Source organism: Ranitomeya variabilis, chromosome 2 (assembly GCF_051348905.1).
Source record: "Ranitomeya variabilis isolate aRanVar5 chromosome 2, aRanVar5.hap1, whole genome shotgun sequence".
Classification (NCBI taxonomy): Eukaryota; Metazoa; Chordata; class Amphibia; order Anura; family Dendrobatidae; genus Ranitomeya; species Ranitomeya variabilis.
Genome location: NC_135233.1, coordinates 76,436,239 through 76,462,101, shown reverse-complemented (window position 1 = coordinate 76,462,101; position 25,863 = coordinate 76,436,239). Strand labels below are relative to the sequence as shown.

The 25,863-nt window shown below is 42.1% G+C and overlaps 1 protein-coding gene across 1 annotated transcript in view; it reads left to right on the top strand.

The window, feature by feature from the left end:
* Nucleotides 1-25,863, top strand: part of MACROD2 (mono-ADP ribosylhydrolase 2) — a 2,853,334-nt gene that overhangs the window by 838,373 nt on the left and 1,989,098 nt on the right. The window lies entirely within an intron of this gene.

The following is a 25,863-nucleotide window of genomic DNA, read 5'->3' as shown; positions in this document are numbered from 1 at the left end:
TTGAAAAAAGCAGTTGGTTTCCACAGTGGCGTACACACAGCAATACAGCTATCACGGAGCCTTCTAGGGCAGCCCAATGAGCTACAGCGCTGAGGGGAAAAAAAAAAAAAATAGCTTCCACAGTCCCTGCACACCGAAGGTGGTGTTGGACAGTGGAAATCGCTGCAGCACAAGCGGTTTGGTGGTTAGTGGACCCTGCCTAACGCTCTCCCTGCTTCTGACGAAGCGGCAGCAACCTGTCCCTAAGCTCAGATCAGCAGCAGTAAGATGGCGGTCGGCGGGAACGCCCCTTTATAGCCCCTGTGACGCCGCAGACAGCAAGCCAATCACTGCAATGCCCTTCTCTAAGATGGTGGGGACCAGGATCTATGTCATCACGCTGCCCACACTCTGCGTTCACCTTCATTGGCTGAGAAATGGCGCTTTTCGCGTCATTGAAACGCGACTTTGGCGCGAAAGTCGCGTACCGCATGGCCGACAAGCACAGGGGTCGGATCGGGTTTCATGAGACGCCGACTTAGCCAAAAGTCGGCGACTTTTGAAAATGATCGACCCGTTTCGCTCAACCCTAGTGCTCACCAATCGCACACACTAACCGTTCCCATCGAACCCATATCGCATACATTGCCAACAGCTTCTGTTATCACCAAAAGATTTTTTTAAGCCTCCATCACAGCAAAATACTCTTTTGGAAGGGCTCTACCCCAACCTATTAAACATTTCTTAAAATACCCAATACTCTTAAGTATATTTTTAGTTATTTTTCTATAAGGAAATGTGTCACAAACATTTTTAAAAATGACCAATAATAGTACATACTACAGACATTATATACAGGAGCTCTGTATATGCTATATAGTGTAAAGTGTAAGTGTACAGGTAACACACGGACTGATGTACGATTGACATCTCTAGTTGAAGTTCTTTATCTTTGCTGTTGTTCTTAATCCAGCGCAGACCACCATCACTTCTTCCAGCCAGGACTCGTCTCACACAGTTATCTATAGCACTGCTTCCAGAGCACATTCCCCACTTTTCCCCCAAATTCTACACTTTGCAGCTGAACACAAATGTGCACCCACCATTAATATAAATAAATATACACTATGTTCCAAATTATTATGCAAATTACATTTTTCTCGGATTTTCCTAAAAGGTCGGGTCAAATGATAGTCAGTCTAATAAAAGTCATCATCTGTTAGAGTATACATCGAGTTTTATTGAAGAAACCTCCCAATGATAACAGTATAATCTCCAAAATGAATAAAAACTCAAAATGCACTGTTCCAAATTATTAGGCACAGTAGAATTTCTAAACATTTGATATGTTTTAAAGAACTGAAAATGCTCATTTGTGGAATTTGCAGCGTTAGGAGGTCACATTCACTGAACAAAAAAGCTATTTAACTCCAAAACATCCTAACAGGCCAAACTTCATGTTAACATAGGACCCCTTCGTTGTTATCACCTTCACAATTCTTGCATCCATTGAACTTGGGAGTTTTTGGAGAGTTTCTGCTTGTATTTCTTTGCGTGAGGTCAGAGTTGCTTCCCAGAGCTGCTGTTTTGATGTGAACTGCCTCCCACCCTCATAGATATTTTGCTTGATGATACTCCAAAGGTTGTCTATAGGGTTGAGGTCAGGGGAAGATGGTGGCTACACCATGAGTTTATCTCCTTTTATGCCCATAGCAGCCAATGACTCAGAGGTATTCTTTGCAGCATCAGATGGTGCATTGTCATGCATGAAGATGATTTTGCTCCTGAAGGCACGTTTCTCCTTTTTATACCATGGAAGAAAGTTGTCAGTCAGAAACTTTATATACTTTGCAGAGGTCATTTTCACACCTTCAGGAACCTTAAAGGCCCTACCAGCTGTTTCCCCATGATTCCGGCCCAAAACATGACTCCTCCACCTCCTTGCTGACGTCGCAGCCTTGTTGGGACATGGTGGCCATCCACCAACCATCCACTACTCCATCCATCTGGACCATCCAGGGTTGCTCGACACTCATCAGTAAACAAGACTGTTTGAAAATTAGTCTTCATGTATGTCTGGGCCCACTGCAACCATTTCTGCTTGTGAACACTGTTTAGGGGAGGCCGAATAGTAGGTTTATGCACCACAGCAAGCCTTTGAAGGATCCTACACCTTGAAGTTCGAGGGACTCCAGACGCACCAGCAGCTTCTAATATCTGTTTGCTGGTTTGTAATGGCTTTTTAACAGCTGCTCTCTTAATCCGATGAACTTGCCTGGCAGAAACCTTCCTCATTCTGCCTTTATCAGCATGAACACGTCTGTGCTCAGATTCAGCCTCAAATCTCTTCACAGTATGATGATCACACTTAAGTTTTCAGGAAATATCTAATGTTTTCATCCCTTGACCAAGTTATTGCACTATTTGATGCTTTTCAGCAACAGAGAGATCCTTTTTATTTCCCATATTGCTTGAAACCTGTGACCTGCTTAATAATGTGGAACATCATTTTTAAGTAGTTTTCCTTTAATTAGAATCACCTGGAAAACTAATTATCACATGTGTTTCAGATTGATTTCAGTGATCCATTGAGCCCTGAGACACAATACCATCCACGAGTTTATTTGAAAAGCAAAACAATTAAATCTTTATGACACTTAAATCCAATTTGCATAATAATTTGAAACACAGTGTAATTAGTTATTATGCAACCCACCGTTCCAAATATAAATTATAAGCCACCATTGCGCCCCCACTAACTATAGCCACTTACCTCACCCAATAAATATATAATTTAATTAGAACCTGTGGTATTTCCCCCAATTCATTACCAGTCATACTCGTGCATTCTCTATAAAACACACAAAACTGCTGTCCAAAGCCAGCGCATGATAACAAAATATGAATTACAGATTGCCAAAAGGTAAAAAAAAGTGTAGTATTCTATTGGCATGTGACCGATATAGGAGAGTCTTTTTGTGACTGAAGCCTTGACAATCCTCACATCATGCACACTGCGTGCTGTGTGGATCTTCTGGTGGTAGCGCTAGGATCGGCGGTCATGTGACCACAAATATGCAATCTGCATATTCCCGTCCACATTCCAACTGGCTTGCTCAATTGAGTGTATTGAGAAAGACCAGAAAGACCTGTGCAATTTTTGCAATGCATGAGATGTGACGGCTTACAAGTTTGCAGTCACTTATAGTTTAAGACCGGACAACCCCTTTAATTAAACCTACAAAATATTCAGTATCAGGGCTTGCTCTCACCACCATATTACCGATCTGACAAAATATTGGATTGCACTTGGACCAATGTTAGTCTATTGGGTCGCACATGTCTGATATTCGGATCACAACTCGCCGTGAAAGTCAACGAGTGTGTGGAAATGACATGTGAGTGCAGTCCAATTTCTGCACATTGACTCAATAGAGAAGATGGAGAAATTATGCTCTCCATCTTCTCACCGTGTGCTCCATTTCTCTCTGATCAAACGTGGCATAGTGTGATCTCATCAGTATCATTTGTTTAATCAACGTGATTCCCTCGGATTAGATAATCTACAGTTGTGTGAGCCTAGCATTACCGTCCAATGCAGCCTAGTTTTAGGTATTCAAAAGTAGGGTTTGTTTTATCCCCATATAGCCTCAGCATTATTTTCATGAAATAAGTAGATCATGGAAAACGGTCTTACTCAGAAATAAGTTCTCCATGATGGAGAACTATGTCTATGTGCACTCGAAAAATGTAGTTATTCATTGACCACTGAGAGACCTGGCCAAACGTATTCCCCATCATTGGCTATTGTTGGGTCTGTCCTCCGATCAGTACTCAAGCCTTGGAGAACATGCAGTATCCATAGGAAAGATTCTCAGTGTGTGGGAAATACCTTCAGGTTTAAAGTACAAATGTAGATAAGTCTAACTCAACACCTATGAAAATAAAATCAAGACAGTGTACATGTATAATTACAAAATAATGTAGTTTTTTTTACACTTGTGTTTTTAGATAACGTTAGGCAAATGGAAGAGCAACTGCTGAGATATAGGAGCCATGAATGGAAACACTCTGAGCTCCTGTTTCTACTAAAACCGCAATTATATTTGTTCACTTTGACCTGAATAGAACCAGACATTTTATAACAGTTTCCGATGCCAATTATTGAGGCTGCACATCTGTTTGTTGGTTTGGCGTCTGCCGTCCAAAGTGTTATTGTGGAACTGAGAGGAGGTTGCTCGCTGATGGTGCGTTTTAAATAATAGAGACTGTTTGTTGTCCAACTGTTCATAATTACTGTGTTGACGCTGCTGGGCTATGTGGGTTTATGCTGGCTTGTTCTAATTCAACTAATTAGTATGTTTAGGAGATCAAAACTGCTGCAACATATTTGCAAAATATTCTCCTCCATGAAGTGAGCGTGTACAGGAAACAGTCCTGACCTATTTAACTTTTCCTGTGCGCAACTAGCTCCACAAGTTTCACTTGAAAGTACCAATGTGGTGCCGAAGGGACTGCCAGCTCAATCCCAAAGGAAAGTGACATTAACTTTTTAATGAGGAGTAAACATTGTAAATGTATGTATGTGTTCTTGAGAAAGACTAAATGAAATATATATATATATACATATATATATATATATATATATATATATATATATATATATATATATATATATATATATATATAAAAAAAACTAAAGCAACCTAAAAACATTCTGATAGTTAAGCAACAGGTTTTATACGAGGTCAGTACGCTGATGATTGTAAAAGCTTATTTTCGGCCATTTAGGCCCTGTAGGTGACTGTACACTTGATTTATTTATTTCCGGTTACTTGTATAGCACCATCAGTAGCCATGTACAGACATTATCACGATTTATATTGGTTCCTGTGCCCGATGGGAATCCCAAACTAATTTCCCGATCTCAGACAGATACATACTAAAGTCAATTTAATGTGAAATCATTTAAAATAACAATTTGGTTTTATAGTTCTGGAGAACATTAAACTACAAAAGCATAGGGAAATTATACAGGCTTGGACCCCAGTGATCGGAGTTAAAGAAGCACTTCTCCGCCCATCAAAATTTGTATCCTCTTAATATATTGCAGTCATCATATTATATGGCACTGTTTATTTAGAATTGATCATTTTGCCCTTGTAACCAGTTAATTCTTCTCTCTTCCATTAGGTCTATGACCTCACGTGATTAAAAACGGACTAGCTGAATCCTTTTAAACTCTTTGTGGAAACAGGAGGTCAATTTTTCCCTGCATGAGTCATAAGTCACTGCAAAAGGGGTGGATGGCAGACGTGGTAACAGTGGTGGAGTACCTGGGTCAGGAGTTAAAGAGGGGAGTGATAAATGCAGGGACAAGAGACTTCCTGTTTCTACATGGCGCAGAAAAAAGAGAAGAATTTACTGGGCAGAAAGGCAAAATTAGCATTTGTAAGTACATAGTGCTATAGAATATGATGATTGCAATTTATTAAGAGGATAAAGACTTTGATGGAAGTGCTTCTTTAACAGTGGTAAACAATAAAATATATTGCGGAGCTGCAATACTAGACACAGTCAATGGAAAGGAGAGGCACCATTTCTGGAAGATAACAATAATATTGGTTTGAACAAAAAAATTAAGAAAAATTGTCTAACTGCCATGTTAATACTGCAGTAGATAGACCTCTGAATATACACTCACCGGCCACTTTATTAGGTACACCATGCTAGTAACGGGTTGGACCCCCTTTTGCCTTCAGAACTGCCTCAATTCTTCGTGGCATAGATTCAACAAGGTGCTGGAAGCATTCCTCAGAGATTTTGGTCCATATTGACATGATGGCATCACACAGTTGCCGCAGATTTGTCGGCTGCACATCCCAAAGATGCTCCATACAAGGCAGGATGGATCCATGCTTTCATGTTGTTTACGCCAAATTCTGACCCTACCATCCGAATGTCGCAGCAGAAATCGAGACTCATCAGACCAAGCAACGTTTTTCCAATCTTCTACTGTCCAATTTCGATGAGCTTGTACAAATTGTAGCCTCAGTTTCCTGTTCTTAGCTGAAAGGAGTGGTACCCGGTGTGGTCTTCTGCTGCTGTAGCCCATCTGCCTCAAAGTTCGACGCACTGTGCGTTCAGAGATGCTCTTAGGCCTACCTTGGTTGTAACGGGTGGCGATTTGAGTCACTGTTGCCTTTCTATCAGCTCGAACCAGTCTGCCTATTCTCCTCTGACCTCTGGCATCAACAAGGCATTTCCGCCCACAGAACTGCCGCTCACTGGATTTTTTTTCTTTTTCGGACCATTCTCTGTAAACCCTAGAGATGGTTGTGCGTGAAAATCCCAGTAGATCAGCAGTTTCTGAAATACTCAGACCAGCCCTTCTGGCACCAACAACCATGCCACGTTCAAAGGCACTCAAATCACCTTTCTTCCCCATACTGATGCTCGGTTTGAACTGCAGGAGATTGTCTTGACCATGTCTACATGCCTAAATGCACTGAGTTGCCGCCATGTGATTGGCTGATTAGAAATTAAGTGTTAACAAGAAGTTGGACAGGTGTACCTAATAAAGTGGCCGGTGAGTGTATATTCTAAAAGAAATTACTAAACTATTATATCTCTGAGGCCATTCATATTCCAGAAGGAACATATTAAAAGACATTTTATATTGGAAATCCGTTTTGTATCTCTGTGTTTAGGTTGGGGACCACCGTGTAGTCTTCATATAGACCTGACAATTTATGGTTTTAATCGACCCCCGATTGGCTACATGCTTAAAAGGGGTTTTCCAGTTTTAGAAAACTCCTGTCGAGTCAGCTGCAGTTTGTTTAAAAAAAAACAAACAAACAAACCGCGCTAGACCTTGGTAGGGTGGATAAAGGGTATAGTCTCCTCCATTGCACCTGGTGACTTATTGTCTGCAGCGCTCATGTCACATCGGCAGCTTTTCAGCCAATTGATAAGCTCAGTGTCTCTGAGCTGGTCATTCCATCAATACGGGCAAAGTCACTAGGCTCCATTCCATCAATACGGGCAAAGTCATTGGGCTCCATTCCATCAATGTGGGCAAAGTCACTGGGCTCCATTCCATCATTACGGGCAAAGTCATTGTGCTCCATTACTGGCTGCAGTGCTGTCAATGTGCTGTCAGCGCCGTAGACAGTAAAAGACACCAGGAACATTGATGGGTGTCTGCTCTGTACCCAGGAGGCCAACCTGTGACTCTGTGTGTAGCGAGTGGCTGCTGTACACAGGAAAGAAGGCTGAAAGTGCACCTGCACGGACACGGTGTGCGTGCACTCACTGGGCTTTTGCAGTGTTGGAGTTATTATTATTATTCCATGGCGCTTTACATGTGAGGAGGGTTATACATAATAAAAACAAGTACAATAATCTTGAACAATACAAGTCACAACTGGTACATTACAGAGTTTATGTTCAGGGTTGGTTAGTCAGTTCAGGCAGCGCTCAATCTGGGTAAGTGAGAGCTGTCAGTTGTGTTAAACCGAGAAACCCTCATGTGTGTATAATAAAATGACTATATATTTCTCATGTATACTCACTAACAGGTGCCCTCCATTTTTTTCCTATTGCCTTCTTTGCTCAAATACCCCTACAGTGGCTAAGTCTAAACCACATTTCCCTCGTTTTTGCACACATAGCACAGGAAAGGAATGATGACGTGGTTTAGACTTACCATTACACTCCTTGTGCCATTGTGGCAGACTGCTTGGAAGCCGGAGGAAAGGAACTGGCGTTCCGCCAGTATGAGCAGGAAAGGAAAACTGAGGCACTAGGTGGGGCCATTATTTATAAAAAAAAAAATATAGTCACTTTTCAGTCCCAGAGTGGAGGGTCACTTTAATGAGTTAACAGGGGGCTCCCTACCAGCTCTATATATCACTGCAAGTATTGCAGGGCAGGTCCGCACAGTCATTATGCCTATAAATATTGTAGCCTTTAATGAAGAACCTATAAAGTTGTACAGTGTGTCAGTGCAAGGCTGATAAGATGGGTGGTAATAACCTTTTTTTTCCCTTTTACAAATTGCAAAAACGAAGACTAATTGTTTATGGGAAAAATTTAATTGCACGACTCGTTACAGCAATTAATCATTATGACGGTCAAATGAATTAAATTGCACAATCAGAAGAAAAAAAAAAGGAAGTGCTACCATATATGTGATGTTATATCTCACTTGTTTTAATTATCTCCAATCGCTTTTGCGGCATATGCTGATCAGATGGTGTTTGGGAATGTTTACTTTGTATAAGTCCTTTTATGTGTCAGCCATTCAGTTCACATTTTATCAGGATTCTGAAGGTCTAGATCAAAATAAGCAGTCATTAATTGAGAATGTGCCAAAGATGTGCAGTGACAGACACCAAACACATGAAGCGTTTCACTATCCGGAGATGCATGTTATGAAAGGAATGATGACTTTTTGTGTTAACGATGAAACAAAATGGCTGGCAAACCAAGAGGGGGATGAAGAAGAGAGTGAGGTAGGATAGCCTCCAGGTTCTTTAAAGATTGCCAAAATGTCACTGTTATATTTTGGGTGGAATTCAAGAAAGAAAATAAGCTAGTAATGCAAATACAGCACACAGACTTGACCTGTATAATAAGTATGCTTAAATCATGACACTTCCTTTGTGTTATACAGAAGGAAAAGTGTCTTGGTTGAGAGGAAGACATCCGTGCTGTCAGTGTTTTTAATTTAAAGAATTAGGAAAATGCTAGCTTTATTTGAAGGGTTTGTCAACTACTAGAGCAACCCCTTCTTGAACTAAATGTTTGGCCCTGATGAAATAAAGAAACTTATATTCCCCTCCCGTGCCGATGCAGTTACAGTGGAGTCTGCACTCATGGTCCCGGAGCTCTGGTGCAGTGGAATGACTCGCGATGCCTGGCGCCCAATCAGCGCTGGGGTCACTGTTTCTGCCTTTGTAAGGATTGAACATGATGAAGACGTCAGAGATCAGCCACCACCCTAGCTTCCTGTAAATGTTCAAACCGTACGAAGGTGGGGACAGTGACGCCAGCGCTGATTGGGTGCCTGGCACCATGTGTCACAACACCACATCACAGCCCCGGGGAGAGCGAGTGCTGACACCGCTGAAACTTTGCCTTGGTGGTGAGCATGTGTGTGTGTATGTATATATATGTAAATATAAAAAAAAAATTTCATCTGGGCCAAACGTTTATATAAAGGGCTTGTCCTAGTAGTGGACAAATTAAAGTATTTCAAAAACATCTGGAAATCTCCTGCCTAGCGCCAGGCTGACATACTTGACTAAGGCATCTGGTTGCATCACAGTAGAGACCTTTTTTCAAGCACATGGCGCTAGTTGCAGAATAATGTGGGGTATCGTTGCACCTGTCATTTGCAACCTCATTTATGTAAAGATTCAAAGTTAATTTTCTCCGTGAAAAAAATCAATTTGTGGATGGGAAGGTAAGCTTGAAGTTGTTTTCTCCTACCCCACCCAGGAATGTAATTAGTTTGATGATCCTACGGTTCCTGACGAGTTCCCTTCATTGCCTTACTGCTGGACTGTTTATTCTGGAATAACTGTTGCACAATAGTGGCATTTATATTGTTTTCATTGCATCAGATAGTCTGATTTGCAACTAAGCAATCACCTTTGTTTTGTTGCTCCGATGTATTTTCCCACACAGCGACCACTACTGCAGGATTAGCAGCGTAAATCCTGTTTATCTTTGGTTAGTGGGGCACTCTGGTAGCTTGCAGTCACAGACTTAAAGTGATTGTATAAAACTGTATTTTCACTGTGACTGACATATATGGAACGTTTTAAAACAAATTCTAAAAACACTGTTTATATTACATTATCTAAAGTAATTCCATATGTTTGTTCCAAGTAAGCCAAGGCACAGAAAATATAAATTTCTAGTATTAAAGAATTTTTGTTGATTCCCTTTTATGACTTTGCTCCACATAAAGTAACCTGCAATTCATTGTCTTCCCATTTAGAAGCAAGATACCTTTCCTACTAAATAATGTATAAAAACGCAATTGATTCTCCATTAAGGCATGTCAGCAGTTTCTCTGCTTTGCATTCATCTTAATCCCGGGGTGTGGATGACAGATGCGCACAACCACTTGTCACTTATGTGCGGAATGTTTATAGTCTGAACTTCACCTATGAAACAGACAAGTTGCTATTCTGTATCGACAGCATAGATGCATTATTCCATCTGTTTCTTGGGTACCTGGATGGCAGAGAAAATCATTAAATAGCACTGGGTCATTATACAGAAATATACGGTGTGCAAAATTGGAACAATAGCTTTGTTGTGTGTTTTTTTTTAATAATTTTCAAGCTTTTAAACTTGCGGTCAGTCAATAGGAAGTTTAGGGCTCATAGAAATATTGCAGAAAATGAAACAGCCTGTGATCTTTGCACAGTCCTCCACAGCATTATGTCTGATTCATCCTTAGGAGGGGAGAGTGAAGCCAGTGCTGATTGGGCTCCAGAATCACGTGATCTAACAATGTTACTGGGGGCAAACATGCTATTGATACATGGTTGTCTGAAAAGTGGACAACCCCTTTAAGGCTGTAAAAATCTGAAACGATTAAAACTTATTTAAGTTTTCTTTCCTCATCACAAACGAATCTATGGTGGATGGAGTCCTGAGATCCCTATAGATCATTCAAAAAAACTTCTGAGTAGTGCACAGCTCAGGATACTTTCAAATACATGCAGACCAGAGTACTGATTCATAGACACATAGGCCTTTCTATTGTTTTGTCAAAGGTTTAGTTATTCCTTAAAGGTTGTTTCTGGTAATATTTTTTTTTTAGGCCCATTGACGTGTTATTGAGAATAACAAACTCAGAAATTACTTCCACTCCCAAAGTGCAGCTGTAACACCCCAGGTAACCGGTTGTTGCAGTGATTTTGCCTTCCTTTCGGGGAGGGTGATGTCACGCTTGGAGGCAAGGGAGATTCTGTCTATCAGGTAAGGCACTCACATTCAACACATCTGAATTTAGGGCAGGAGGGGGAGGTCAGGACCCGGATTCAGGGGAGATTCCTTAGACTTTATGTATCCTGGTTTGGAGGAGGAGTCAGCCAGTTGTAGAGGAGTGAAAAGTGGAGAAGGACATCAGGAGCAGACGTAGGGGCCAAGCAGCCACGTGGGAACTCTGACCCCTGGAAAGAGAGATAACGTGAGGAGTTGAATAGTGGAGGAGCTTAGAGGGAAGAAGCACAGAGTAGGAAGAGGCTCAGGAGGGGAACAGCGGAAGGACACTCTAGGAGCCAGAGCGCAGAAACCGGGTACCGGGAGCCCGAGGTCTTGTTGTTCTCCAGGACGTGCGTCAGAAGCAGAGGGCATAGGACTGTATGTCAATTGCCCGTATCAAGTCTGAGGTGAAGCAGTAACCTGAGAGCCCGGGTCATGATAGAGACCCTATAAACAGGCTCGCACAGCCTATCATACAGAGGAGAGAGGGGACTTTGCAACCAAGCTTCAAGTGGCAGGGACCTCGCCAACTAAAGTAGCACAAGTAGGAAAGGCTTACGAACCTCACCTGGTAGAGGGATCCCCTATTGCCTCCAAGCCGCCTGGACCATGGCTACCCTGCACTTGGTACCCTGGACTGAGGACTGCTATCATCAGTAAACCAGGTAAAGTCTGCAAACCTGTGTCCTCGTTCTTAGCCATACCATCCACCACACCATCGGGGCCCTACACTCGGGAAGCCCTGGGGACCCCGCTTCACCTGTGGGAAGGGTCACCATCTTGCTGCATACCATCACCCCGGAGGACCCCTTTAAGCAGCGTCAGTCCCCACTGACTAACACCACAGGTGGCATCACGAACAATAGACTTTATTCACAATACCCATTAAAAGACCTTTCCCCTTTAATTGGGTGCCAAGGGCCATGGACAGGGTTGCAGCCACCGTGACATCCTGTTTAAGACCGGACCCGCTACCGAGTGCCCCACGGCCCTGGCGGGCGTTCCACAGCGATTCCTCCTATTGCACCTCTTGTTTTTTTGTTGATGGGCAGCATCGGAGACCTCATCACAACTACAGTGCATCTGATCACTGCAGCCAATCAATTGAATCAACAGTGATACCAATAGCAACAGCACGATCTAATGAGCCCAGTTATTGGCTGCAGCGGTCAAGAGCACCAAAAAACAAAAAAAATGTAGCTGCGGCAGAGAGGCATTGCTGCACTAAGAGAGGATGAGCAATTGCTGAGTTAATAATCAAGATGTGTAAGTCGATGGGCTTAAAATAAAATGAATGGAAAACCCCTTTAAACACTTCTGCTTTTTTCCATTGTCTTGAAAGTTGTGAATACTATGGTAGTAATTTATGCTTTGGATTGCGCATTGCGCCATTTTTGTGGAGTTTACAAAAAAAGCTAATTATCACACGTTCTACATTTGTGCTGCACACATTTTATTTTGTCTCCAAGATTCACTAAATTAAAACTGGCATATGGAGCCGACTTAAAAAATCTGCTCCCAAGATTTTACATGTCTCTGTATTCTGTGTTAATTTAAAAAAAAAGTCTTCAGATATTCTACTCTGTTTTCCTATAAAGCTTTCTACACAAATTGTAGTTACATCCCGTGTCTGTGTGATGGAGTCTGCACAATCATATCTTGTTTGCTATCTGAAGTCATTGTCTTTTCTGTAACAACAGTATTTACATGTAAAGTGACGTATGATAGTCTGTGAAGCAAACACTAACAAGGCCAATGATCTAAAGGTACCTTCACACGAAACGACATCGCTAGCGATCCGTGACGTTGCAGCGTCCTCGCTATCGATATCGTTTCGTTTGACACGCAGCAGCGATCAGGATCCTGCTGTGATGTCGCTGAATAAAGTCCAGAACTTTATTTGGTCGTCCGATCGCTGTGTATCATTGTGTTTGAAAGCAAAAGCAACGATACCAGCGATGTTTTACACTGGTAACCAGGGTAAACATCGGGTTACCAAGCGCAGGGCCGCGCTTAGTAACCCGATGTTTACCCTGGTTACCAGTGTAAAAGTAAAAAAAACCAAACAGTACATGCTCACCTGCGCGTCCCCCAGCGTCTGCTTCCTGACACTTACTGAGCGCCGGCCCTAAAGTGAATGTGAAAGCACAGCGGTGACGTCACCGCTGTGCTGTTAGGGCCGGAGCTCAGTCAGTGTCAGGAAGCAGACGCTGGGGGACGCGCAGGTGAGCATGTACTGTTTGTTTTTTTTACTTTTACGCTGGTAACCAGGGTAAACATCGGGTTACTAAGCGCGGCCCTGCGCTTAGCAACCCGATGTTTACCCTGGTTACCCGGGGACCTCGGCATCGTTGGTCGCTGGAGAGTGGTCTGTGTGACAGCTCTCCAGCGATCAAACAGCGACGCTGCAGCGATCGGCATCGTTGTCGTTATCGCTGCAGCGTCGCTTCGTGTGAAGGTACCTTAAGACCCTATTTGATAATGGGTGAACTTAAGGTACCGTTACACTAAATGATTTACCAACGATCACGACCAGCGATACGACCTGGCCTTGATCGTTGGTAAGTCGTTGTGTGGTCGCTGGAGAGCTGTCACACAGACGGCTCTCCAGCGACCAACGATTCCGAAGTCCCCGGGTAACCAGGGTAAACATCGGGTTACTAAGCGCAGGGCCGTGCTTAGTAACCCAATGTTTACCCTGGTTACCATTGTAAATGTAAAAAAGCAAACCACTACATACTTACAATCCGGTGTCTGTCACGTCCCTCGCCGTCAGCTTCCCGCACTGACTGTGTCAGCGCCGGCCGTAAAGCACAGCACAGCGGTGACGTCACTCTGCTTTTACTTTACGGCCGGCGCTCACAGTCAGTGCGGGTAGCTGACGGCGAGGGACGTGACAGACACCGGAATGTGAGTATGTATTGTTTATTTTTAACTTTTACAATGGTAACCAGGGTAAATATCGGGTTACTAAGCGCAGCCCTGCACTTAGTAACCCGATGTTTGCCCTGGTTACAAGTGAACACATCATTGGATCGGCGTCACACACGCCGATCCAACGATGGACAGCGGGTGATCAGCGACAAAATAAAGTTCTGGACTTCTAGCTCCGACCAGCGATGGCACAGCGGGATCCAGATCGCTGCTGCGTGTCACAAACAACGAGATCACTATCCAGGACGCTGCAACGTCACGGATCGCTGTCGTTCTCGTTCAAAAGTTACTCAGTGTGACGGTACCTTTAGGCAGTGAGCCAAATACTGTATTGGTAAATCCTTGTAAAGCTTTTGAGACATATATTATTGAATACATTCAAACATAATAAATTGTCTTAACCTGCCAGCGATTTCTGGACTGACTGCAGGCCTGATGACCCAAACCTACAGCCTCACATGCATTTATGAGACTTATTTCAGGTCTAGATGTGCTGTATTGGCCCACATAAGCGTGCTTCACTGTCTGCACATGGATTGTGAAATGTGGGCATGCAAAGTTTACAGTTGCTTTTGCACGTGAGTTTTTTGTGGGTCAGCCCCTTTAAAAATTAATGTTATTACTTTTCTCCAGAGTAAAGCTGGCTATACACATTAGATGACTGTCAGCTGAATGATGTTCCAGCCAATCATAAAGATGACTCAACCATGTACAGGTGCACTTGTTCGGCCAGCATACATGTTGGCCGGTGTTTTTTTTTAAAGGGCAGTATGATCGGCAGTCCAAAATTGGACATGCACTATCCACATATCTTCCGACCATCAGTTGGCTGATGCTCCCTTACTTTCACGTATTTTCTGCCCCAGAGAGGAGCCACAAGACAGCAGCTTCTGATTTCTCCTACTCCTGCAATGATTAGAAGCACTTCACCTTTAGAGTAAATTGTGCACGTTTCTTTTAGCAGTGCAGGTTGAGTGCTCTTGGAAGCTTTCCTGCATTAAGGCTCTCAGCTGTTCACTGTTAGCCACTTCCAACTCCTATATAATTTGGGTCCTGGCTAATACTTATTGCCAGAGATAGCTTCTTGCTGCATGGTTAGAAGATGGTGCTTTGTTTGTTGTAGTTGTTGGAAAATGTGTTTGGTGGACTTATCTGAGACTGTTGTGAGGTTTTGGATGTGTGCTAATTCCCTTTTTCTCCTGCTTTGGTCTTTCCCCATCCTCCACTCCTGGGTATTAGCTTCTGTTTGTGTGAGTATATTTGTATGACTGGTTGGTGTATTACTTTGCCCTTCTACTCCCCTCTTCCCTGGGTGGGGAAGGGTACAGACTGATGGCAGATTTGAGAGCTAAGGCAAGGTACGTGATCTTCACCATCAGAAGTATTCCGAGGAACAGGGCAAGCTAGGGAGCCCCTAGTGTTAAGGACAGGTAAGGCACCCCTGGTCCCAGCATATGTGACAAGAGTTGTGACACATACACGTTAGACGATTAGTCTGTGTATTGGGTCTTAAGGGGATATGATCACCAGAGGGGGTTTTTATTTATTCCCTTTAATGGGTACAGTATTCGTTCTACTTTAATTTTTTTTTTTGTCTGTTTAGTGTGCAAAAAGTCTGTTGCTACCCGGTGCCTGGAAACAATCTGCTTTTGGTGGATCTGTTATTCTATGACATTCATGGATATAGATATGAGGCTGTTGCGTTTGAGTCCAGACATCATTGTTTGTTCTCGGACAGGGAATGTCAAAAGTGTGAAACCAACTTTATAATGTGTCTCCATTTAGTATTTTGTGTTCAGTTATTAAGTAGCTGTGGGTCTGAATGACTTACTTAACTTTTTAACATCTCTTATGACTTATTAGGACATGGTGCTCTCCCCTCTGTACCAGTCTGTCATTGTAAATTTGTTTACTGTAAACGGTATCTATAACTCTGTACGTAACCCCTTTCTCATGTACAGTACCATGGAATTAATGTTGCTATATAAATTAATAATAATAATTAGAACAATTTAATCATACAAGTAAGTTTGAGCAAAAAGATTCCTAGGACCCTAGTCTAGCAGCCCCATTGGTAGGCTGTAACCTCCTCCTATTTGCCAACGTCCCTGATGCCTCTTGTGCTTCGTATAGTTGGATTCACTGCATGGTCCAGTAGTAGTTTACATTAACATATATTTTATTGTTGTAGATAAGGTTTCATATGATTGAGAGGAAGACCATCAATGTAAATACTTATATGCCCAACGATGACAAAAGTATCCTTGAAATTATACCTTTATTGGCTAACTCTAAAAAAATGTTAGCAAGCTTTCAGAGCACAGATGTTACTTATTCAGGCAGGATTGCAATTATATTTTTTTCTGGTTAGCCAATAAAGGTATCACTCCAAGAATACTTTTGTCATCTTTGGGCAGCAAATTATTTACATCAATTTTTATGGTTAACATGGTACCACAATATAATTGTTATTGTACATTAAACGAAGGCCGTTCAATGTTTTTAATGCTTTTTGGCTACTATACAGCAGGACTGTTTGACTCTCCCGAATCTTTTGAGCTGCAGCAGAGTAACAGTGTAAGTAGAAGGTTTTTACAGGTTCTCATAGCACTATAATTTTAAAAAGGCGGTGGAGTTGAAGAGGTCCCTAATACACCCACAGGTGCTGCGACACCATAGAAAAGATTTGGGAGAGGTGAAGCCTCTAAATAGTTCTGCAACAATAAAATATATTTTACGTGCAATACTAATAAAGAGGTCAGTGAATTTGACTGCACATATCAGGGCTCCATCCATATCTACTGGCATGTCCATTCGAAATATAACTGAGCGCACTCCGAATTATCTCTAGTCTTCTGATTTGTAGACCTGGTATACTGTCGTCATTGCAGTATGGCGTGCACATGACCTCGTGCCTGGCATTCTAATCAGATAGAGCACTGGCATGCCTGCCGGTAAGAGGAGGTTCACAGGGCTCTGCTCTGGAAGTCACAGACTACAGACACAGCTGCTAGACCAGGGATCTGCAAATCTTTTTTTCCTCAACTCTACTTAAGGAAGACCTTTCACCAGTTTGAGCATGTAAAACTGTCCACATCATGGAATATTGGCTGCAGATCTGAGTATAACCTATGTTTTTTTTTTTTTTTTTTTTAAGTATAGGTTATATTTTATGTAAAAAATGTGTCAATGGGGTGTGTACTTCCACTACATAAGGTTGTGTAATAAGTGGGCAGTGTTATTCAGTACAGAAAAGAATACATTCTCCTCCCTTGGGAGCGGAATTATGTATCATTACAATCCCTTCCAGATCTCCTCTCACCTCACAGTGCTATTAGTTCTCACCCTCCCCACACACTGACTGCCATGAGATGAAATCTGGAAGTGTTTGTAATGATACGTAACTCAGCTCTGCTGTATCAGTGCACAGAAGCTGCCGAGATCAGTGAGGAGAGGAAGGCGTGCTGTTTTCTCCCTTTCATAATACTGCTTAGAATTGGTCAACCTCATACAGGGAAAAAAGCACATGCAAATATTGCTAATACCTAGTTGAATTTTACATAAATTATAACCTAAACTTTATAAGCTAAATATCACTGAGAGAACCATTAAAAAGTATTCTATGACACTGTTAGTTTAACATGATCAAATTGTTGAAAGATCGTCTTAAAAATTATTTGCTACTGAGCCAAACTAGCTAGTCAGTTCACACAAGGTCTAATTAGGAAAAAAAGTTCATCAAAAAATGCAAACTGAAGAATAAGGATAAGTTTTCACATTGTGGATTTGCTGCAGTTAATTTCCCCATGGAAAGTCTGCACAATCAGAACCCATTGGTTTTTACAGAGAATGCTTTAACCCCTTAATGACCCGGGGTATTTTCGTTTTTGCATTTTTGTTTTTCGCTCCCCTCCTTCCCAGAGCCATAACTTTTTAATTTTTCCCTCTATATGGCCATGTGAGGGCTTATTTTTTGCAGGACGAGTTGTACTTTTGAATGATACAATTGGTTTTACCACATCTTATACTAAAAAACAGGGAAAAAATTTCAAGTGCGGTGAAATTGCAAAAAAAGTGCTATCCCTCACTTGTTTTTTGTTTAGCTTTTTTGCTAGGTTCACTAAATGCTAAAACTAACCTGCGATTATTATTCTCCAAGTCATTCCTTGTTCATGGACACCAGACTTGTCTAGGTTCTTTGTTACCTAAGTGGTGAAAAAAAAAATCCAAACTTTGGAAAAAAAAATTATGCAAATTTCCGATACCCGTAGCATCTCAATTTTTCATGATCTGGGGTTGGGTGAGGGCTTATTTTTTGCGTGCCGAGCTGACATTTTTAATGATACCATTTTGGAGCAAATACATTTTTTTGATCGCCCGTTATTTGTAGGTTTGATTATTTATTTTTTTTTTTAAAGAGGTTTGATGTAAACTTTTAGATTTTTTTTATTTTTTTCATATTTTTAAAAACGTTTCTATTTTTAATTTTGACATGCTTCAATAGTCTCCATGGGAGGCTAGAAGCTGCCTCAATTTGGTCAGCTCTGCTACATAGAGGCTATACTCATATTGCCCCTATGTAGCAGAATTACTGCATTGCTATGTTACTGCATTGCTATGTCCGTCGACCACCGGGTGGCGCTCATAGCAATCTGGCATCAACAACCATAGATGTCTCAAGCAGACCTCTGGTTGTTATGCCGACACGCCGATGACCCCGATGACCTGATGGGGGTCACCGGTGCGTGCATTTCCAGCCGTGCATTTCCATAGGTGCGGTTGGATCGCGATTCAAAACAGCTGACGTCCCAGCTTTGATGCGGGCTCACCGCCGGAGCCCACATCAAGGCGTGGGTTCTGCCCTCGGATGTACTATTCCGTTCAAGGGCAGAAAGGGGTTAATGAAAATTTGTGTACATTTTCTGGCATTTTGTCATAAAGTTGCTTATTATCTTTATATAAAATATTTATATAATGATTAGACTAAAAATTCTGCAGTTTCCTTTTTTATTTTTTTTTATTTGTTCTGTGTTTCTTTATTTAATTTTCAGTGAATACTCTGAAAACTTAACTACATCAGAATTATAATTTTTAGAAATTAAGTATTTAAAACCCCATTTTATTCATACATGCTTGCAAATGTCGTCTTATCAACTGGAGATGTTGATCTTTCAGCATAATATTTTTTTCATTACTGTGGATTAAGCTTCCAAATTGTGTAAGACAAACTTGTTACATGATTTTAAGACCTGAAATATGCAAATAATTTCCTCATATATTTCAAGAATTAAATGAGCTTTTCACTGTTTTGTCTATTTCACATATTCATTTTCTTCTGGACAGATTAGGTGCTCCGACTGAGTCTGTTTTTATCCAATTATATAAGCATATTTCTCTCTGTGAATGAGATTTTAACAACTCACGGAAACTTCATAAGTCTACACATAATTCCAAGGTGGCTGTTGGGCTTTGCAAAATCTTTGCCTCTATAGGTATATGTAACGATGCTTTAAATAGATCACCAGTGGTGCACCCAAAAATTTCCCATTGGGGAAGGGAGTGACAGCCCCTGAGCTGTATGATGGTGCTGCCGCCTTCCTCCAGCATCCAACAGATTCCTTACAGCAGTAAGCCCCAGGAATCATAGTCTGTACTTACCTTATTTAGGCTGCTTTCACATGTCTAGTGTTCATCAGTTAGAATGGATCTAGAAGCAATCCGTTAACAGAAGTTATGCAACGGTTTTTATCAGGCAGGCAAAAAGTTGATTTCAACTGGTTCCATTAACCCCTTCATGACCCAGCCTATTTTAACCTTAATGACCTGGCCGTTTTTCGCAATTCTGACCAGTGTCCTTTTATGAGGTAATAACTCAGGAACGCTTCAACGGACCCTAGCGGTTCTGAGATTGTTTTTTCGTGACATATTGGGCTTCATGTTAGTGGTAAATTTAGGTAGATAATTTTTGCGTTTATTTGTGAAAAAATGGAAATTTGGTGAAAATGTTGAAAATTTTGCAATTTTCACATTTTTAATTTTTATTCTGTTAAACGAGAGAGTTATGTGACACAAAATAGTTAATAAATAACATTACCCACATGTCTACTTTACATCAGCACAATTTTGGAAGCAAAATGTTTTTTTGCTAGGAAGTTATAAGGGTTAAAATTTGACCAGCGATTTCTCATTTTTACAACAAAATTTACAAAACCATTTTTTTTAGGGACCACCTCACATTTGAAGTCAGTTTGAGGGGTCTATATGGCTGAAAATACCTAAAAGTGACACCATTCTAAAAACTGTACCCCTCAAGGTACTCAAAACAAACCACATTCAAGAAGTTTATTAACCCTTCAGGTGCTTCACAGCAGCAGAAGCAACATGGAAGGAAAAAATTAACATTTAACTTTTTAGTCACAAAAATGATCTTTTAGCAACAATTTTTTTATTTTTCCAAGGGTAAAAAGAGAAACTGGACCCCAAAAGTTATTGTACAATTTGTCCTGAGTACGCCGATACTCCATATGTGGGGGGGACCACTGTTTGGGCGCACGACAGGGCTCGGAAGGGAAGGAGCGCCATTTGACTTTTTCAATGAAAAATTGGCTCCAATCTTTAGCGGACACCATGTCGCGTTTGGAGAGCCCCTGTGTGCCTAAACATTGGAGCTCCCCCACAAGTGACCCCATTCTGGAAACTAGACCCCCAAAGGAGCTTATCTAGCTGCATAGTGAGCACTTTCAACCCCCAGGTGCTTCACAAATTGATCCGTAAAAATGAAAAAGTACTTTTTTTCACAAAAAAATTCTTTTATCCTCAATTTTTTCATTTTCACATGGGCAACAGGACAAAATGGATCCTAAAATGTGTTGGGCAATTTCTCCTGAGTACACCGGTACCTCATATGTGGTCACAAACTACTGTTTGTGCACACGGCAAGGCTCAGAAGGGAAGGAGCGCCATTTGACTTTTGAATGAAAAATTAGCTCCAATCGTTAGCAGACACCATGTCGCGTTTGGAGAGCCCCTGTGTGCCTAAACATTGGAACTTATCTAGATGCATAATGAGCACTTTGAACCCCCAGGTGCTTCACAAATTGATCCATAAGGCTATGTGCACACGTAGGAAGGGTCCTCTGCGGGTTCTCCCGCAGCGGATTTGATAAATCTGCAGGGCAAAACCGCTGCGGTTAGCCCTGCAGATTTATCGCGGTTTGTCTTGCGGTTTCCGCTGCGGGTTTCCTCCTGCACTTGTTTTACTATTGATGCTGCATATGCAGCATCAATAGTAATGTTAAAAATAATTAAAAAAATGGTTATACTCACCCTCTGACGTCCCGATCTCCTCAGCGCTGCACGCGGCGGTCTGGTTCCAAAGATGCTGTGCAAGAAGGACCTTCGTGACGTCACGGTCATGTGACCGCGACGTCATCGCAGGCCCTGCTCGCATAGCAACCCTGCGACCGGACGGCCGCGTGCAGTGCTGAGAGGTGAGTATATCATTATTTTTTTATTTCTATTCTTTTTTTTTTACACAAATATGGTTCCCAGGGCCTGGAGGAGAAGTCTCCTCTCCTCCACCCCGGGAACCATCTGCACATGATCCGCTTACTTCCCGCATGGTGGGCATAGCCCCATGGGGGGAAGTAAGCGGATCAATGCATTCCTATGTGTGCAGAATCGCCGCGATTCTGCACAAAGAAGTGACATGCTGCGGAATGTAAACCGCTGCTTTTCTGCGCGTTTTTTCCCGCAGCATGTGCACAGCGGATTGTGGTTTCCATAGGTTTACATGTAAGTGTAAATGCAATGGAAACTGCTGCAGACCCGCGTCAAAATCGCTGCGGTTCCGCGGTAAAAATCGCAACGTGTGCACATAGCCTAAAAATAAAAAAGTACTTTTTTTCACAAAAAAAATTATTTTAGCATCAATTTTTTCATTTCCACATGGGCAACAGGATAAAATGGATCCTAAAATTTATTGGGAAATTTCTCTTGAGTACACGGATATCTCACATGTGGGGGTAAACCACTGTTTGGGCACATGGCAGGGCTCAGAAGGGAAGGAGCGCCATTTGACTTTTTGAATGAAAAATTAGCTCCAATCGTTAGCGGTCACCATGTCGCGTTTGGAGAGCCCCTGTGTGCCTAAACATTGGAGCTCCCCCACATGTGACCCCATTTTGGAAACTAGACCTCCCATGGAACTAATCTAGATGTGCGGTGACCAATTTAAACCCCCAAGTGCTTCACAGAAGTTTATAACGCAGAGCCATGAAAAGAAAAAATCATTTTTCTTTCCTCAAAAATGATGTTTTAGCAAGCAATTTTTTTTTCACAAGGGTAACAGGAGAAATTGGACCCCAAAAGTTGTTGTCCAGTTTGTCCTGAGTACGCTGATACCCCATATGTGGGGGTAAACCACTATTTGGGCACACGTCGGGGCTCCGAAGGGAAGTAGTGACTTTTGAAATGCAGACTTTGATGGAATGGTCTGCGGGCGTCACGTTGCGTTTGCAGAGCCCCTGATGTGCCTAAACAGTAGAAACCCCCCCACAAGTGACCCCATTTTGGAAACTAGACCCCCCATGGAACTTATCTAGATGTGTGGTGAGCACTTTGAACCCCCAAGTGCTTCACAGAAGTTTATAACTCAGAGCCATGAAAATAAAATATAATTTTTGAGGAATGAAAAATTGTTATAGCAAGCAATTTTTTATTTTCGCAACGGTAACAGGAAAAATTGGACCCCAGTAATTGTTGCCCAGTTTGTCCTGAATATGCTGGTACCCCATATGTGGGGGTAAACCACTGTTTGGGGCGCACATCGGGGCTCGGAAGGAAGGGAGCACCATTTGACTTTTTGAACGCAAGATTGGCTAGAATCAATGGTGGCGCCATGTTGCGTTTGGAGACCCCTGATGTGCCTAAAAAGTGGAAACCCCTCAATTCTAACTCCAACACTAACCCCAACACACCCCTAACCCTAATCTCAACTCTAGCCATAACCCTATTCACAACCCTAACCCCAACACACCCCTAATCCAAACCCTAATCCTAACCCTAATCCCAACCCTAACCCCAACACACCCCTAACCCTAAGCCTAACCACAAGCCTAATCTTAACCCTATTTCCAACCCTAATTCTAATTCCAACCCTAATCCTAATTCTATGTGCCCACGTTGCGGATTCATGTGAGATTTTTCCGCACCATTTTTGAAAAATCTGCAAGTAAAAGGCACTGCGTTTTACCTGCGGAATAACCGTGGATTTCCAGTGTTTTTTGTGCGGATTTCACCTGCGGATTCCTATTGAGGAACAGGTGTAAAACGCTGCGGAATCCGCACAAAGAATTGACATGCTGCGGAAAATACAACACAGCGTTTCCGCGTGGTATTTTCCGCACCATGGGCACAGCGGATTTGGTTTTCCATAGGTGTACATGGTACTGTAAACCTGATGGAAAACTGCTACGAATCCGCAGCGGCCAATCCACTGCGGATCCGCAGCCAAATCCGCACCGTGTGCACATAGCCTAATTCTAACCCTAACCCTAGTTCTAACCCTAGCCCTAACCCTAACCCTAGCCCTAACCCTAGTGGGGGGAAAAAATTATTTATTTTATTATTGTGCCTACCTATAGGGGTGATAAAGGGTGGTTCATTTACTATTTTTTTTATTTTGATCACTGTGATAGGTTTTAACACAGTGAACAAAATGTACCTGGAACGAATCTGCCGGCTGGCGCCCGCAATATTGGAAGATGGCGGCACCCGTGGAGAAGACGGACGGACACCGGGAGGCTCGGTGAGTATGAGGGGGTGGGATTGGAGCACGGGGAGGGGGTGGATCAGAGCATGAGGGGGGATCAGAGCACGGGGGGAGCGGACAGAAGGACGGGGGAGCGGACATGAGGACGGAGGGGAGTAAAGGACAGAACGGAGGACTGGGGAGGAGATCGGTGGCGGGGGGCACATCAGGGTTTCCAGCCATGGCCGATGATATTGCAGCATCGGCCATGACTGGATTGTAATATTTCACCACTTTTCATAGGTGAAATATTCCAAATTGCACTGATTGGCGGTTTCACTTTCAACAGCCAATCAGAGCGATCGTAGCCACGGGGGGGGGGGGGGGGCTGAAGTACCACTCCCCCTGTCCCTGTAGGTCGGGTGAAATTGGAGTTAACCCTTTCACCCGATCTGCAGGGACGCGATCATTCTGTGACACAGCATATGCGTCACAGGTCGGATTGGCACCGACTTTCATGACGCATACGCTGTGTCACAGGTCGGGAAGGGGTTAAAGCCTATGGAAAACTGATCAGTGAAAAAAACTTCAATTTTGTTCCATTGGAAACTGATCCAGTAAGCAAAAAACTCATCCTTTAAAAATGGGAAAAAAAGCTGATGGCTAGTTAGCGGATCAGTTTTCCATAAACTTCAATATTAAATAAACTGGATCCAGTTGAAATAACGTTTGCAAAAAAGTTGTCTGCACAAGTTTTTGTAACGTATTGCTGCTGTATCCGTTCAAATGAATGATTACAGGTCATGTGAACATGGACTTAATATGTGAAAGCTGAGGTTCCCTACTTTAACCCAGGGCCATGACCAGGTATTTTGATGCTCTAGGCAGATGCAGCCCACTCCCCACCCACACTTTGAAACAAAGGAATAGGTCAGAGACCTTGTAACATGACTCTTAATACAACCCCCTTCCCCCTCTGATGAGTGAGGTTACAAGCTCTGAGGACCACTTCCACTAGAATTGTTAAATTTTGCACAAAAAATACCACCAAATGTAAAAAAAAAGTGGTGAATTTTAGGGGTGAGGCTCAACAAGGAGTGTAATTTCCCAGTTAGATATACAGATGCTTCTCACAAAATTAGAATATCATTACAGAGTTAATTTATTTCAGTTCTTTAATACAAAAAGTGAAGCCCATGTTATATAGAATCATTACAAACCTCTATTTCAAGTGTTTATTTCTGCTAATGTTGATGATTATGGCTTACAGCCAATGCCAGTCATGAGTAATATGGCCAAGAAGCCATATTCAAATCAGGCTGGAAGTGCACTGGGGATGTGTCATGTGCACTTATTAAATCTGTGTTAATAAATTTATTCTATCATTGCATGTCTAAGTACTATAAATATAGGACAGCACCTCCTTAAGGCTAGAGAGATGATTCATAAGATATCTACAAAATGTTTTTCAGCATCAGATAATTTGCCTCGCTGACTGTGTGTCCTTAACAGTCCAATATAGTTTTATGTGTAGATAGCCTATCTGTTTTATTAGTATGTGTTCTCCATATAATAAGTCACTCCCTCTTTGCAGTGTAAGATAATTGTGTTTAGACGGTGAATGACTGTAACAAAAGTTAATTTATTGGCCTTCTTCTCTATTGTTTGCTGTAACCTAAATATAAATCCTTCAGATTTTCAGCAATGGCCATAAACAGTGTACCTGGCTCTTGTTAAATGTCTAGCTTTAACTATAGATGATCTTTATTGTACCTGAATGAACTTCGGATCTGTAAAGCTGGACGACGAAGGTACTTTGAGGACAAACCACTCTTATAGTAAAGTCAACATGGGGTGACCACCTAGTGCTGGTTCATTTCGCAACAGGACAATTAATGGGGATGTCTGAAATACCAAAATATATACAGCTTAAAATCGAGAAATAATTGACAGAGCAAAATTAGGACATATTTCATGCAACTTTTATAGTTGACTAGATCTCACAAGAAGGAAGGGGATCAGCAGCTGATAACTCTGGAGCCACCTAAATATAATAAAGTGATCCAAAAAAGACAACTCTGACAATGTGGCCCTTTCACCATGTGGGAGGGATCTACTCAATATCTTACAGAAGAACTCCCAATTATTATTTTTTATTACTGTAGCGAAACCTGTGTAAATATGTATGTAGT